General features: G+C 33.7%; 1 non-coding gene and 2 pseudogenes across 1 annotated transcript; 2 read left to right on the top strand and 1 right to left on the bottom strand.

Moving 5' to 3' along the window:
- The first annotated feature begins 493 nt into the window (after window positions 1-493).
- Window positions 494-15294, top strand: LOC120159139 (annotated as a pseudogene).
- LOC120159127 lies at window positions 9148-10581 on the top strand (annotated as a pseudogene).
- Window positions 11310-11381, bottom strand: TRNAE-UUC. The gene has a single exon. It is a non-coding gene; the product is annotated as a tRNA-Glu (tRNA).
- Window positions 15295-15891: the final 597 nt, after the last annotated feature.

The raw sequence follows: 15891 nt of genomic DNA, 5'->3' as shown, positions 1-15891 counted from the left end.
AATCCATTGCAAGCACGAAATTCACTCTTTTCATCTCAACTCTTCATCTTTCACATCCTTTAATATTTCTAACTCTTATACACCTACTTAAACTGATTAATACCCATTTAATACCTCTTAACCTTACAAATCCAATCATTAATACTGAATTCAAGAATCTTACTCAAATTTCAACATGTTCTAAATTTAGTTCTAACACTTCATATCATTTACTTCCACTCATGACAAGTCAAATTTAACTTCTAAATCCATTTATACATCCTTATTCAAGATTTCACTTATCCACTTCTTATCTTTAATCCTTCATAACTCACCAATCGTTGAGTTTCTATAATATTTTTCATCTCCATAATATTTCCTAAAGCTTCATAAATCAAACCCATACTTTAATTTGAAGGATAAACCAAAAGAAATCAAACTTACCTTAGGTTTAGGTGCTTCACGTTGAAGAAGAAAATGAAGAAGAAAGAAGAATCAAGAGTTATCTGGAAACTCTTGATTCTTTCCCTTGGGTATTATAATACCTAATATCTAATATTTAATTATTACATTTGCTCAATAACCCTTTTACCCTTTTAATTCTCATTCACTTATTAATTCATCATACACCAACATCTTTTAATTAATTCCTTCACTTTTCAATTTATTTAATTTGATCACTGAAATTTTAAAATCTTACACTTTAATCACTAACCCGGTATTGAGGATGTTACAATTCAACTTTATTTGTCTTAATTAAAATCGATATAACTTGAGTTCTCAACATCCAATTGAAATATTTCAAAATACGTTAAAAATTAACTAACAATCATTAATTTTATTTGAAAATCCATCACAAATCAATTAATTCATCAAACTTTAATTATTTTATTATTATTTTTGGTTGTCCTCTCTGTTTTGTCATGATTTTATCCTGACTAATCTGGATCGACCCGTATCACACACATGACTTTAGTGAATGAGTCTCTCGACGTGAATTTTATGTATTTACAATACCTCGAAATTCAAGACTTACTTAAATGACATCAAATTATTTACCACTTGAATCAATATTATTGGTACATGATTGATTTTGTCCCTCTTATACAATACACGTATCATTTTGCCTCCATAATTAGGTTTACTCTTTTTTATTATTTGGCGTGTAGTTTGTAAAGACGGAACATCATTTTGTGCGAACGTATTCAAAGAAAAAGCCGCCGGCTGCAATAGCTATTAATAAAATAAAGACAACGGAAGCCATGGAAGTCGTTTCAAAAACGTGCTTGTAAGTCCCGTGACAATTCATCAAAGGGTAAACTACACCACAAAGCCATTTGATTATGGGTTTAGTAACAAACAAATCACTTTTCTCGTAAAAGTTGCAAATATATCACTTAATTAAAATACTGTTACAAACATGTCATTCCATAATTAAAATTGATATGGACATGCAATGTTGCCTGATATAATACTAACATTTTTAGTCTCTAAAACTTATACGTTTCAGTTTTTTTATACTTCGAAACAATTTACAAGTTCAACCTTTCGTATTTACAAATTTCATAAATTTAATTTTTTTACGATATTATTAAACCAAGCGAGCCCATTGAATTGTAGTAGTTGGCTAATTAAATTCTACCATAAAGCAACGACAAATTACTCTTTAACTGTTATTATATCAAGAAAGTAACATGAAAGTAGTATAATATTTATGAGAGAAGAATAAACAATCCAAGAGAAAAATAAAGACAAATTATAAAACTTTTAAATATGAAAGGTTAAATCTATTGCAATTGAACCACATTAATAGATTATATAAATTTTAAGGACTAAAATTATTATTATGATAGGACACATCACTTATCCAACAATTAATGATCTACTTATACCAATATTTTATAGTGACATATTTGTAACTTTTAGAGAGAAAAAGTGACCTATTTATTATCACTCATAATTAAGTGATCTTGGGTGTAGTTTACGCTTTATGAAATTGCAGTACGATAAAGATGGCGGCGGCTAAGCCTCTGGTTTGTTTATAAATCGTAATGGTGGGTGTAACTGTTACTTACATTTCCATTTCAGAAACCATATATTTAATGTATAAAAATGGTTGAAATAATAACAAAAAGGTCCTTTAACCGTTAGTATTATTTTATTTAGATAAATGTTCATACTTTTTTTATTACTCCAAGTAAACTCCTTGTATAGTTGAATTTAATTTCTACTTAAATAAATTCTTAGACGCATACTCGTCTCAAGAGATGTGGAGGCCTATTGTGGTTTTTTTAAAATGAGGTCCTTAAAATATTTTATAGCAAAACGATATCGTAAAATATCAAAACTTATCATAATTGTTTTATGCAAAATAAAAACATTCCAAACATATGAAATTAAGTTTTTTTTTCACTTAATTCTCTTCATGGTGCATACAGTAGTAAAAATAAAATTTTCGAATTAGTAGATTTTTCTCAAAATATGGGGCCCTCAAATGGGTATGGAACCAAAAACTAAATAATAGGTAACTAACCAAATAAATAAGTTATCTTTTCTTATGTATTTTGTAAATTAATATATTCATGTTTTTGTATTAATCTAGTATTATATTTTTTAAAAATTTTCAACCAATTGAAAATGAATAATCAAATATTACGTCGTCTTTGGTGCTTGAAATCAGAATCTTTAAGAATAACAACTATTCATTTAATCATTAAAGTTATTTGGTTCGTGTTATATTTATGTTACTTTAATTTAAATAATAATCAAAGTTTCTTATATATATTTAATTGATTAAATTTTACAACAAACCTTTTAAATTTTTAATACCGATAATATATTTCTATATATTTAAAAATTTAAATTATAATCAAATGAAACACTTATTACCATTTTATAATTACCCTTTGTAAGGTATGGCTCATAAATATACCGGTAAAGAGGACAGGGGATGGAGCGGAGTGAGCGAAGCGAACATCAACTATCCTTACAAAGAAAGTCTCGTAGAGGGGGTTACGATTATGTGGGTTGGGGGTGCGGGGGTTGTGCCCCGTGGTACGGTACAGGGTTAATTTTGTAATTATGTACCAGGGTTTTCTATTATAAATAGAGATGTAACCTAAACCTAGATGAGTTGAATAAAAATTTTCTAGCGCCGCCTAGGCACCGAGGACGTAAGCACATTGCCGAACCTCATTAAAATTCTTGTGTTCTTTCGTTTACTTTGCCCGATTTATCAACAATTGGTATCAGATGTCAGGAGCAAAATTCGAAGTTGCAAAATTCGATGGTCTGGGTAACTTCGGATTATGGCAAACGAGGGTGAAGGATCTGTTGGCGCAGCAGGGGATCCTGAAGGCTTTGCGACCTATAAAGCCGGCGTCGATGGAGGAGGAAGATTGGGAAGAATTGCAACAACGATCGGCAGGAACCATACGATTATGCTTGGCGGACGAGATTATGTATCACGTCATGCATCTATCGTCTCTAGACGAAATTTGGAGGAAGTTGGAAAGTCAGTTTATGTCCAAATCCTTAACGACAAAACTGTATCTAAAGCAGCGGCTGTATGGGCTGAAGATGCAAGACGATCATGATTTGGCGCAACACGTGAATATCTTCAATCAAATCATTTCTGATTTGGCTCGGCTTGATGTAAAAATTGAGGATGAAGACAGAGCGATGATTTTGTTGTGTTCGTTGCCTCCCTCTTACGAACACATGGTGACTACTCTTACATATGGGAAAGAGACTATCAACGTTGAGGGAGATTACTGCAACCTTGTTGGTTCACAACCAGCGGAAGCAGAATGCAGGGGAAAACTCTAAAGTCGATAGCTTATATGTCAAGGGTAATTGAGACCGTGGACGGAAGCCAGAGAATGCAGGGTATTGCAAGCGGAATTCCAGATCCAAATCTAGGGATAAGAAGACAATTCACTGTTACAAGTGCAAGGAGGCGGGACATATGAAGCGAGACTATCCAAAGTTGAAAAAGCAGACTGATGAGAAGCGTGATGTTTCATCCAAGTCTGTGAACGTGGTCGAGGATGACAATTCTGATTGCAGTGAGGGTGATATGCTTTCTATTTCAACGACTCAATTGACGGATGCGTGGATTCTTGATTCTGGATGTTCTTATCACATCACGCCAAATAGGGAATGGTTTTCGACATACAGGTCGATTAATTCTGGTTCTGTTTATTTGGGTGATGATCGATGTTGCAATATTGTTGGTATTGGTGATGTCAGAATTAAGATGTATGATGGCTCTGTTCGGACGTTGAGTGGTGTTTGACATATCCCAGATTTGAAGAAGAATTTGATTTCTTTGGGCACTTTGCACAAGAATGGTTTTATCCCTAAGGCTGATGAGGATAGGGAAACCATTCGGATTGTTAAAGGTTCTTTGACTGTGATGAAAGGAAAGATGACTGCAAGAAATATTTATAGATTGTTAGGGAGTACCGTTGCAGGTGGAGTTCATTCTGTTGAGTCCTGTGATGATACTACAAAACTGTGGCATATGCGTCTTGCTCATCTTAGTGAACGTGGTATGACAGAATTACACAAAAGAAATCTGTTGCATGGTGTCAAAAGCTGTAAGCTCGATTTTTGCAAGTATTGTGTTCTTGGTAAACAGACTAAAGTCCGTTTCAAGACTGTGAGGCACACAACTCAAGGGATTCTTGATTATGTGCATTCTGATGTATGGGGGCCTTCCACGACATCGTCTTTGGGTGGATCTAGGTATTATGTTACTTTTATTGATGATTTTTCACGGAAAGTTTGGGTGTATTTTTTGAAACAGAAATCTGAAGTTTTTTGAGAAGTTCAAGCTGTGGAAAGCTGAGGTAGAAAACCAAACAGGACGAAAAATCAAGTGTTTGCGGTCTGACAATGGTACGGAGTACACAGATTCACAGTTCTTACACTTCTGTAAGGAGCACGGGATTAAGAGACATTTTATAGTGCGCAAGACACCACAACAGAATGGTGTTGCGGAACGGATGAACATGTCGTTGAATGAAAGAGCCAGATGTTTGCGGTTGAATGCGGGGCTTCCCAAACACTTCTGGGCCGAGGCTGTTAACATGGCGTGCTATCTTATCAACAGATCGCCAAGGGCATCATTGGATGGGAAAGTTGCAGAAGAGGTATGGACTGGTCATGATGTTAGTTTTGATAAACTTATGGATTTTTGGTTGTCCTGCTTATGTACATGTACCTGCTGATGAGAGATCCAAACTTGATGCAAAATCGAAGGAGTGCATTTTTCTGGGTTACAAGAAAGGTGTCAAAGGATTCAAGTTCTGGGATCCAGTTGCGAAGAAAATTGTGATCAGTAGAGATGTTGTTTTTGATGAACAATCCATGTTGCAACAGAAGAAAGACACGACAATGGTGGATTTCGAGCAGTTTCCAGTTGAGAAACCAGAAACGTCTCAACCGACTTCTGGTGGTTCCACTACGGATGATTTGCAGGATTATAGTCTCGCCAGAGACAGGGTGAGATGGACGAATATAAAGCCTCCGAGTAGATTGGGTTTTGAAGACTTGGTCTCTTTTGCACTTATTGTTAGCAGTGATGATCCGATTACTTTTCATGATGCTGTTACTAGTCAGGAAAACGACAAGTGGATGGCAGCCATGGTTGAGGAGATGGAGTCTTTGAATCATAAATCGTACATGGGAGTTGGTTTCCCTTCCTGAGGGTAAAAAGCCGATTGGTTGTAAATGGGTGTATAAGGAGAAACCAGCAGTAACAGAAAAAGAATGGGAGAAGTTCAAGGCTCGTTTGGTAGCAAAGGGTTTTTCACAACAGAAAGGAGTTGATTATGATGAAATCTTTTCTCCTGTGGTCAGGCACACTTCAATCCGAGCAGTACTTGCATTGGTGGCCAGTTGGGATTTGCATTTAGAGCAGATGGATGTTAAAACTGCTTTTTTGCATGGTGATTTAGAGGAGCAGATCTACATGCGGCAACCTGAAGGTTTCACTCAACCTGGAAACGAGCATTTTAGTTTGCAGATTGAAGAAATCTTTGTATGGGTTGAAACAGTCTCCGAGACAGTGGTATAAACGGTTTGACTCCTATATGATCAAGATTGGCTACAACCGATGTGAGTATGATTGTTGTGTCTATGTTAAGAGCCTTGATGATGGTTCTTTTATTTTTCTATTACTGTATGTTGATGATATGTTGATTGCTGCGAAGAACATGGATGATGTTATCGGTTTGAAAACTTTATTGAGTCAGGAATTTGATATGAAAGATTTAGGTGCTGCAAAGAAAATTATTGGAATGGAAATTTGCAGGGACAGAGACTCAAGGAGACTGTGGCTATCTCAACGGGGTTATGTTGAAAAAATGCTAGAAATGTTTGCGATGAGCAACGCAAAACCAGTTAGCACTCCATTGGCGAACCACTTTAAGCTCTCATCAGAACAGTGCCCTAAGACAGATAAGGAAGCTGAAGATATGGCAAAGGTTCCGTATTCTAATGTTGTTGGCTGCTTGATGTATGCAATGGTATGTACTCGTCCTGATTTTAGCTCATGCTGTTAGTCAAGTTTGTAAGTACATGTCTAAACCTGGTAAGCAACATTGGGAAGCAGTCAAGTGGATCTTTCGGTACTTAAAGGGTACTGTGGGACATGGAATTGTTTTTTGTAGTCAACGAGATAATCCTTTGGTTGTAGGATATGTGGATTCAGACTATGCAGGTGACTTGGATAATAGAATATCTACGACAGGGTATGTTTTTTACTCTTGGTGGAGGACCTATTTGTTGGAAGTCTACTGTTCAATCTGTTGTGGCACTATCTACAACTGAAGCTGAGTACATGGCAGCGACTGAAGCTGCAAAAGAAGCTTTATGGCTCACTGGTTTAGTGAAGGAGTTGGGTGTTCAGCAAGGTGGAGTTCAGCTGCTCTGCGACAATCAAAGTGCTATTCACTTAGCTAAGAATCAGGTATATCGTGCTAGAACTAAGCACATTGATGTACGTTTTCACAAGATCAGAGAGTTGGTTGTATCTGAAGAGATTTTGTTTCAGAAGGTACACACTAATGAGAATGCCGCTGATATGTTCACCAAGCCAGTTACGACAGACAAGTTCAAGCATTGCTTGGACTTGTTGAATGTTTCAAGTTGTTAAAGAACTAAGGTAACCCAACTCACATTGAATGTTTCCTAAGGGGCAGGATATTCGCCAAGGTGGAGATTTGTAAGGTATGGCTCATAAATATACCGGTAAAGAGGACAGGGGATGGAGCGGAGTGAGCGAAGCGAACATCAACTGTCCTTACAAAGAAAGTCTCGTAGAGGGGGTTACGATTATGTGGGTTAGAGGTGCGGGGGTTGTGCCCTCGCGGTACGGTACAGGGTTAATTTTGTAATTATGTACCAGGGTTTTCTATTATAAATAGAGATGTAACCTAAACCTAGATGAATTGAATAAAAATTTTCTAGCGCCGCCTAGGCACCGAGGACGTAAGCACATTGCCGAACCTCGTTAAAATTCTTGTGTTATTTCGTTTACTTTGCCCGCCCGATTTACCGATTTATCAAAACCCTTTTCATAATCAATACATAAAATAAAATTATATATATTAATTTATATAAATAAAGTCCCCCGAATATTCCTAAATCCTATAATCTTTTCGACATGTGCAATGATGCTACAGTAAAGCCATCGGTTTAAGTCTTCTTTTTTCTATTGAATGGTCAATTGTCCATAGATTGAGTTTGGATTTTTTATTTTTACTTTTTAAATCTTATCTGAATTTATTTTTTCTATCAAAATATTATCCTTGATTTGAATAAGTTTTTTGAAATATAACGTTGATTTAAGTTAAGAATTTATTTAAGTGTAAGAGGGCAGCATATTTAAAGAGTTAAAAAATTTATTAAATTGAACGAAAAACAATAAGATTTTGTTTTTAAATTAAAAAATATTTAATTAATTTGTGATATTATTTAAAATATATATATGTATATGCTTGTGATATATAAATTATATTATAATAATATTATTATAATAGTGAGTGACATTAATATCTATTATCTAAATTTGGAACCCTAACTCTACAATTATAAAAAGTGATAATAGTCAGTCCAATAGATTATATAGGTGGTGAGATTTCCATTCCAGTAGCAGACAACTCAAGCAAAAGAAAATTCAGCCCTTAACAGTTAATGATTTAAGAAACAAAGAAAGTTATTCAGACAAGACTAGTGGACTTGGCTATCTTACAAGCAAGTTGTCGAATCATAACACATTATTTCTAACAAAAATGTTTACAAGTTTCTCATATTTATTTCACAATAATGATAAAAGGAATTAAATAATATACTACAACAGTCTAAGAAAAAAATATAGATACTAGAAACTCTTTTTTTAATTATCAGTGTATCTGAATTATTGATCGATTATTTTAGATCGAGTTTTGTAAAGGTCTACTATTAGGGTATGTAGTCTTCTAACCCCATTTGCTCCATTCGTAAACGTTGAGATTTAAACTATTAAGTTTACTTAAAAGATTCAGTGTCTCATCCTACTAAATCAATATATTGTTTGAAATTTATTTTTAAAGTCTGGAAAGATAAAAAAAAATGTTAATTAACCCTTAGATGTAATGACACATAACATTACTTTAATTTCGGTCAACATTAAATTCAAAATAATTTATTTTTCTTTTTTCTTATAAAAAGAAGTAGAAAATGGTGTCTTTAATTTAAAGAAGAAGCGTGTAGGAAATATAATATAGGTGAAATGGTGGGTGGTGGGATGGATAGAGTTAAAGACTTTGTTATATGACTTTGGATTTTATATTAGGGAGAAAGAAATTTTAAAATTTTAAAAACATTTTATATATAAATTTTCAAGAGTACGAAAATAGATTTTTAATAAAAAAATATAAAAAATTTAAAATATATGATAATTTTAAATTTTAACGGTGCAACTAGTTGGTCCATCACTGATAACAATAACTTTGATCTTTCATACACTATTTTTTCCCAAGAAATGAAAAGGACGAGAGATAATACATGAACTAAATTCGTCAAGAGAAACACCTCTTTAAATTAATTAATTATTTATTTCATACACAAAAATCATCATATGTATATATGTATCTATATAAAGAGCTCAGTTTGTAAGAGGGAAATCGAAATCGAGATACTTTGGTCTAATATTCTCCATCCACATCCACATCCACATCCATGGCCATGGCTTCTATTCTCCTTCTTCTTATAGGGATTTTCGCTGCAAACTTCAATCCAACTGGTTCATTTCTCTCTTTCCTTCTTTATATGCATACATATATATATATATATATATATGGATAGACTGAGGCGAGAGTGGCGGGCAGGGCCGTCGTTCTCTAAAAAATAAATATCATATTTTATTGATAATTTGTTTTTATCCTTGGAATTTATAAGTTTATATCCCTTAAAATTTTGAAAATTTGTCGTTAAATATAAATTTTTGTGTCCGTCTTGTTTATAATCAAATATCAATAAATAATTAGAGTTATGAATTAATGCAGCTGCGCAGGTTGGTGTTTGCTATGGGATGATGGGCAACAATCTCCCGAATGCACGGGAAGTCATCGATCTTTATAGATCAAACAACATCAGGCGAATGAGACTTTACGATCCAAACTCACAAGCATTACAAGCTCTAAGAGGCTCAAACATTGAAGTCATATTAGGTGTTCCGAATTCCGAACTTCCGAACCTCGCTAACCCATCCGGAGCACAATCATGGGTTCAAAGAAACGTCGTACCGTACTGGCCGAGTGTTCGAATCCGATATATCGCTGTCGGAACGAGGTCAGACCGTTAATGACGAAACATCTTGGTTAGCTCAATACGTCTTGCCCGCTTTAGTTAACGTATTCAACGCTGTTCGATCAGCCGGTTTGGAGAACCAAATCAAGGTCTCGATCGCGATAGATATGACCTTGATCGTGTCTCGTTCCCTCCATCGGCCGGTGCATTCCGTGGGGACATTAGGTCGTATTTGGACCCCATCATCGGCCACTTAGCATGGCAAGAACACCATTACTTGCCAATATACACTTATTTCAGCTACGCAAGCAATCCAAGGGATATCTCACTTCAATATGCTACCTTCACTTCCCCTTCGCCCGTTGTATGGGATCAAGGACGTGGATACCAAACCTGTTCGATGCAATGTTAGACTCGTTATATTCGGCTCTCGAGAAAGCCGGACAAGGCGGCCTCGAAGTTGTGGTATCAGAAAGTGGATGGCCGTCGGCTGGGGGGTTCGGGACATCGGTCGATAATGCAGCCACTTACCTATCCAACTTAATCAGACATGTGGGAGGGGGTACCCCAAAGAGGCCGGGGAAAGCAATAGAGACTTATTTGTTTGCTTTGTTCGATGAAAATCAGAAGCCAGGGCCGGAGATTGAGAAACACTTTGGGTTATTTTCACCGAACAAGCAGCCCAAATATCCACTACGTTTGGTGGAGGAAGAGTGGGGGATAATGCTACATTCTCTCTCAAGGCTGATATGTAAAACTGCAAACCCTGGGAATTTTCCTTCATCTTAAATAAGAGAAATCTCATGGTGTTAATTTGATGTAATTTCATTATCAAAATAACTTTCAAGTATTATAAAATTTATGTCTAAGATTATCAAAATAGTCTTCCTTTTGCCTCGTTGGGACTGTAGTCTAAACATTACAACATTCCTTTACTTCACCGAGACTTAAGCCTCAAATTCCCTTACAAAAGAGCTATGGACCCTTAACAAATCAATTGTTTTCGTAACTCACTAATAATCAAGGTTTGATATAACATAGTTTCATTTATAAAAAAAAAAAATATGATTCGTAATAACAATTATAGCTATCAATAAATTTTCGAACATATTTTTAGCATGAATTTAAATTTTGAAACATGACAAATAGTTGGATTTCATGGGGAAAAAAACTCAAATGATCATATATCGGATACGATCAAACATCGAAATAACATCCGATATATAATTAAACATACCTTAGTGACTCAGAAGCTCAAATTGAACCGAACATATAATTCATTGCTTCACATAACAATAACCGCACATATCAAAATTTAATAATAAATATATATAAACTCCATTTTGATTACACTCGCCTAATATAATCTTATTTCTCCAATAAGATTCTATCCGTTTATTGTCCCTCCAAACACATTAATACTATCAGATTCTTATATTAGAAGTATAAGCTTGTTTACCATATTTCTAAACCCTAAACACGTTTAAAAAAGGTTGCCGGGATAGTGCAGTGTTTAAGATTTCGAAAGTTCCTTCCATTGCCGGGAATTGAACCCGGGTCTCCTGGGTGAAAGCCAGATATCCTAACCACTGGACGACAATGGAATGGTGATTAAGATCTTGTCCTAAGCAACTATATTTAGAGCTTTCGGTTCTGGTGTCGACCTCAATTCAGTTTCATCTAAAAGATTCTGTCTTTATTTTCCCATATATCTTTGCTGATAATGTAGAAATCTCAAAGAAGAAAAAAATCTAATTACATCGATAATTGATAAATTTAAATATATTATAAGTTTGGATTAGGTGAATAATATTGAGCATATTGATAAATTCATGTATTACTTGTGTTGTTTAATAAATATTGTGTAGATTCTTAATCGGCGTTGCATTATTGTGAAACAATCTAAAGACATCTCGTGGCCGATACACATTTAGTTTTAAGATAGTAGGGCCTTGTAAAAAAGAACCTTCCAAGCAAAAACAAATGATTAATTTTCTTAACAATTAATTAATCAAAATTGATATGCAAGTATCATGGATGGAACAACGAGAAGTTGATGATGGTAGACGTACTCTTAAAAATTTTAAATTATTATATATTTTAGATAATTTTATTTGAATTTTCTATTAATAATTTATTTTTTACTCTTAAAATTTTATAAGTTCACCCCTTAATATAAAAGTCTGTGTCCATCCCTAGTAGATATCATTAATCTAAGGGTGATTATAAGGTAATACATATTTGAAAAACTTTAAACTCATTTGACAATGACATTCAAACACCCCCATACGACGTGCTTGAACCCAGACTTCTAGAGATAGCAACAATCCCTTTAACGATCGAGGCAACTTAATTCGTGATTATTGACATATATGTGCAAAAAATGTGGGCTCTTGTGTGCATGTAGGGCCATGAAGATTAAGTTGTTAATAATATCTGCAAGAGCATTGACGTTTTATATGCTATTTGTCTTTGCTTTTTTTTTTTTTTTGGGATTGCGATCACACTTTTGTTCTCATCTCAGACAAGTTTATCTAAAATGGACGTACAGATGCACCTAATTTGGCTAAGGAGACGAAAATATATTATCATTCTGAATTGGATCATTCTTATTCTTTATAAGATAATAAATTGACATGATGGTGGCCAATAAAATCTATGACAAAATGGGGAGTCATTAAGGAAAATAGGGAAAGCACCCATTTGGAAGCACTTCAAACAATACACGTTTCTGAATTTATGAAGTGATCTCCACGATACACGTTTCGAATATTTATATTTACATTTCTGAATAATACACGAGGAATTTTGATCAGATTCAATAATTATATTGATATTTTATCTAAAATTTAATGATCAAATTGATGTTTTATTTAAGTTTTAGGAATTAAATAATAATTTTATTCAAGTTCACGAGTCAAATTAAAAATGAACTAGTTTTACTAATATGTCACGTCATCAAACGGATAACACTTAATGTCCCAATGACTAAAAGTGAGTACTTATGAAATAAAAGTGACCATTTCGATAATTTGTCCTATTTAATTAAAACGTGTTAAAAAAATAACAATTGCCTTATCTGATAAACAGTCGCATGAAAAAGAAGAAAACACTGGAAACTGAGTGGATAATGATAAAGAAACGTAAGGAAAATGAGCTGTTTTAGTTGGTTCGTATTTGACTTTGCTATTATTATTTTATTTTATTATGTCTATCACTTAGCTGAATAAAAATTAAAACAATTTTTCAACGATAAAAAACAAATGTTAATTGCCTTGTCCGATAGTACAATGTATCTTCAATTGATAGTTGCACCAACATTTTATTTTCTTAATAAATTATTCGCCTTCAAATTATCTCTGTCACTGAAATTTGATTAACAACTTTGCAGTATATATTAGATTTGACGACCAAAGAATTAATCAACTATCTCATTTATTAAAGATTTACTCTGAATTATAATGAAGACTTACGATCATAATCATAAGTTAAGCATATAATTATGATAATTTTCTATAGTCATGGAAAGAAAACTAGTCACTTAAGATCACATAAGGATTATATAAGAAAATATTAAAAACCTAACCAATAAATTTGAACAAAGATATATACAAACATATCCGATCGCATAGACAAACGAACCAAAATGGATCAAACTACTGAAAGACCATCGATAAACCACACATCAGACTCGAGCGACGTGAAAAGCTATCCATAAACGCAAATCGGATATCCAAAACCAATTCAAGGGTCCAAAGTAGGAAAGATGAACAAGAAAACATATAAATGTCATCTTGATCAGTTTTGACGATTTCAAATCAACCCTTAAAAAAGGTAATGAAATAATAACCAGACGACTAAAAAATTTGTCAAAAGACAGAAAAAACGCGTAATAAAGACAGATGAAAACGTGCTATACAAGCATACTTATTGAAAAAACAAACAAAAGATAATAAAGACACAATATAAGAAAATGAATGACAATAAAGAATATCAATGGTTATCAACCAATATAAGTTTGTACCGCCGTCAATCAACAAAGTCAAAAAGAAAATGGATCAACGACGCACCAATGAGAGAAAACTAGGTTTTCCAATAAGAAAACTTTCATATATTTTTTTTAAAAAATCTTAAATTTGGGAATTTATATCTTTAGATTTTGTGCATAGTTAATAATTAAGAAATATTTTGAACGAATATTATTTATAAGCACTCCAACTATTAAAAATAACTGACCGAATAAAAATTAGGGTAAACTACATATTTATATCCTAACTGTCACTTTTAATCAATTTTGATCATGACTTATTTTTTGTTTCAAACCTTACCAAATTTATATTTTGGTTTCATTTGGTTACCCATCCTTACAAAATTAATAGTAACGCTAACATGTCACCATAAGATAATGACATGTCATCATTGAAAAGATTAAAATATATCACGTCAATAGTTATATTAATCTTTCAACGATGAGTAACTAAAATGAAATCAAAACGTAAAGTTATGTATTTTGAAAAAAATAACAGTTAGTGATTAAACAGAACAAAAATGATAATTGGATAGTAAACGTATATTTTATCCTAAAATTAAATGAAACCGTAATTGAATTTCTTTTTGGAGACACTGTAATTGAATGACATGCGTTTCTAGTCCAATCACTGTTGCTACATGGAAGATTCCTTTTCTTTTTTATATTCTTTTGATTGATCGAATAGGATAAACTTTGTTATTTTTCTTTTTTGGATTTATCTATTTTTAAGATATAGCCCTTTGTTAAAACTTCCGAGCTTGAGAGATTTATGCTATGAACTGCCTTTCCTCATTCTCACAAACTCTTTTCTTTCATTCAGTTTCTGTTGTCATTCTTCATTGGTTTATGTCTTCTCTTCCATCTTGGGTTGATTTGCTTTTCTCAACAGATTTGTCATTTGCTAGTAAAATTAGGATTCATCATTCTGTTCTTTTATTTTACAACTACTTCTAGTATCTGCAAAAACCGTCAAACGTTCCGCCGATGATGAGTTCCGGGAGGGATGCCGATGCTCGAGGCATGAACATAGACGAAAAGAAGAAAACGGATGATATCGAATCGAGAATCGGCTCGGCGATCACGGAAGAAGCAAAAGCTTTTGGAAGATTTGGTCACTGAGATTGCGTCATTGAAGGCTGGAATTCATAACAACGCTTACAAATGTGAAGTTTTGATGCAGAAACTGTTGCTTTGGGCTGTGAAAACAAAGCTTTGAAGGTTCAACAAATGGAATTGGCTCAATATTTAAGGAAGCTGGAATTACTGCAATTCAATTTGGTGAATCAGACTGGAAGAAGCTTTGGCGATCAAATTGTTGAACCCCCAAAAGTTCGGTCTTGGCAATGCCATGGTTCAAATCAGCCTGCAATTATGGCCTCTACTGAAATGTTGAACTATTAATGCACAAAAATCACATATTCATGGCTTCGAGATGTTTTTTTTGCATTTCGTAAAAATAAAATGGAATAAATGATTGCATTTAAGTATTTCGAATTTCAAAGCCATACATGATAAGGTCTTTTATGATCATCCTTTTCATTTCTTCGTCTCTTATCTCTTTGCGTTTGCATCAAGTAATAGATTAGAGTCAAAATGTTCATGGCTACCTACAAGCTTTCATGTAACACCTTAAACCCATCAACATTACTAGGTGGCTTAAATGTTTATAAATCAATTGTTAAAACTCAAAATTATGGTAAAGTACATAAATGGTCCTTCGATTAATGGGTACTACTTTGTTGAGTCTCTTGACTATTAAAAGTTACAAAATGATTCATCGACTATAGGACGTTGCTTTGTTGAGTCCCTTGACCATTAAAAGTTATAAAATGGTCACTCAGGTGTCATATGTTCAAACTTGTCTTCTCTTTATTAAAAATTGATAGTTGTATGAGTTGGAGTTAATCTGTTAACAGGATATGATAAAATGTGGTTCTAAAACAGTTTTAATTGTATAGTTATTGAGATTCGGGGATCAAGTTTTATCATATTTCAGTCAGCAGGTTAACGTCCGGTTTAGACTAAGGATGAGTTTGGAACATATGAATAGTTGGGTGACCAATTTGTAACTTTTAATAGTCGGG

Source organism: Hibiscus syriacus, unplaced genomic scaffold, assembly GCF_006381635.1.
Source record: "Hibiscus syriacus cultivar Baekdansim isolate YM2019G1 unplaced genomic scaffold, ASM638163v2 tig00002841_pilon, whole genome shotgun sequence".
Taxonomy (NCBI): Eukaryota; Viridiplantae; Streptophyta; class Magnoliopsida; order Malvales; family Malvaceae; genus Hibiscus; species Hibiscus syriacus.
This window is presented reverse-complemented; position numbering and strand designations above follow the sequence as displayed.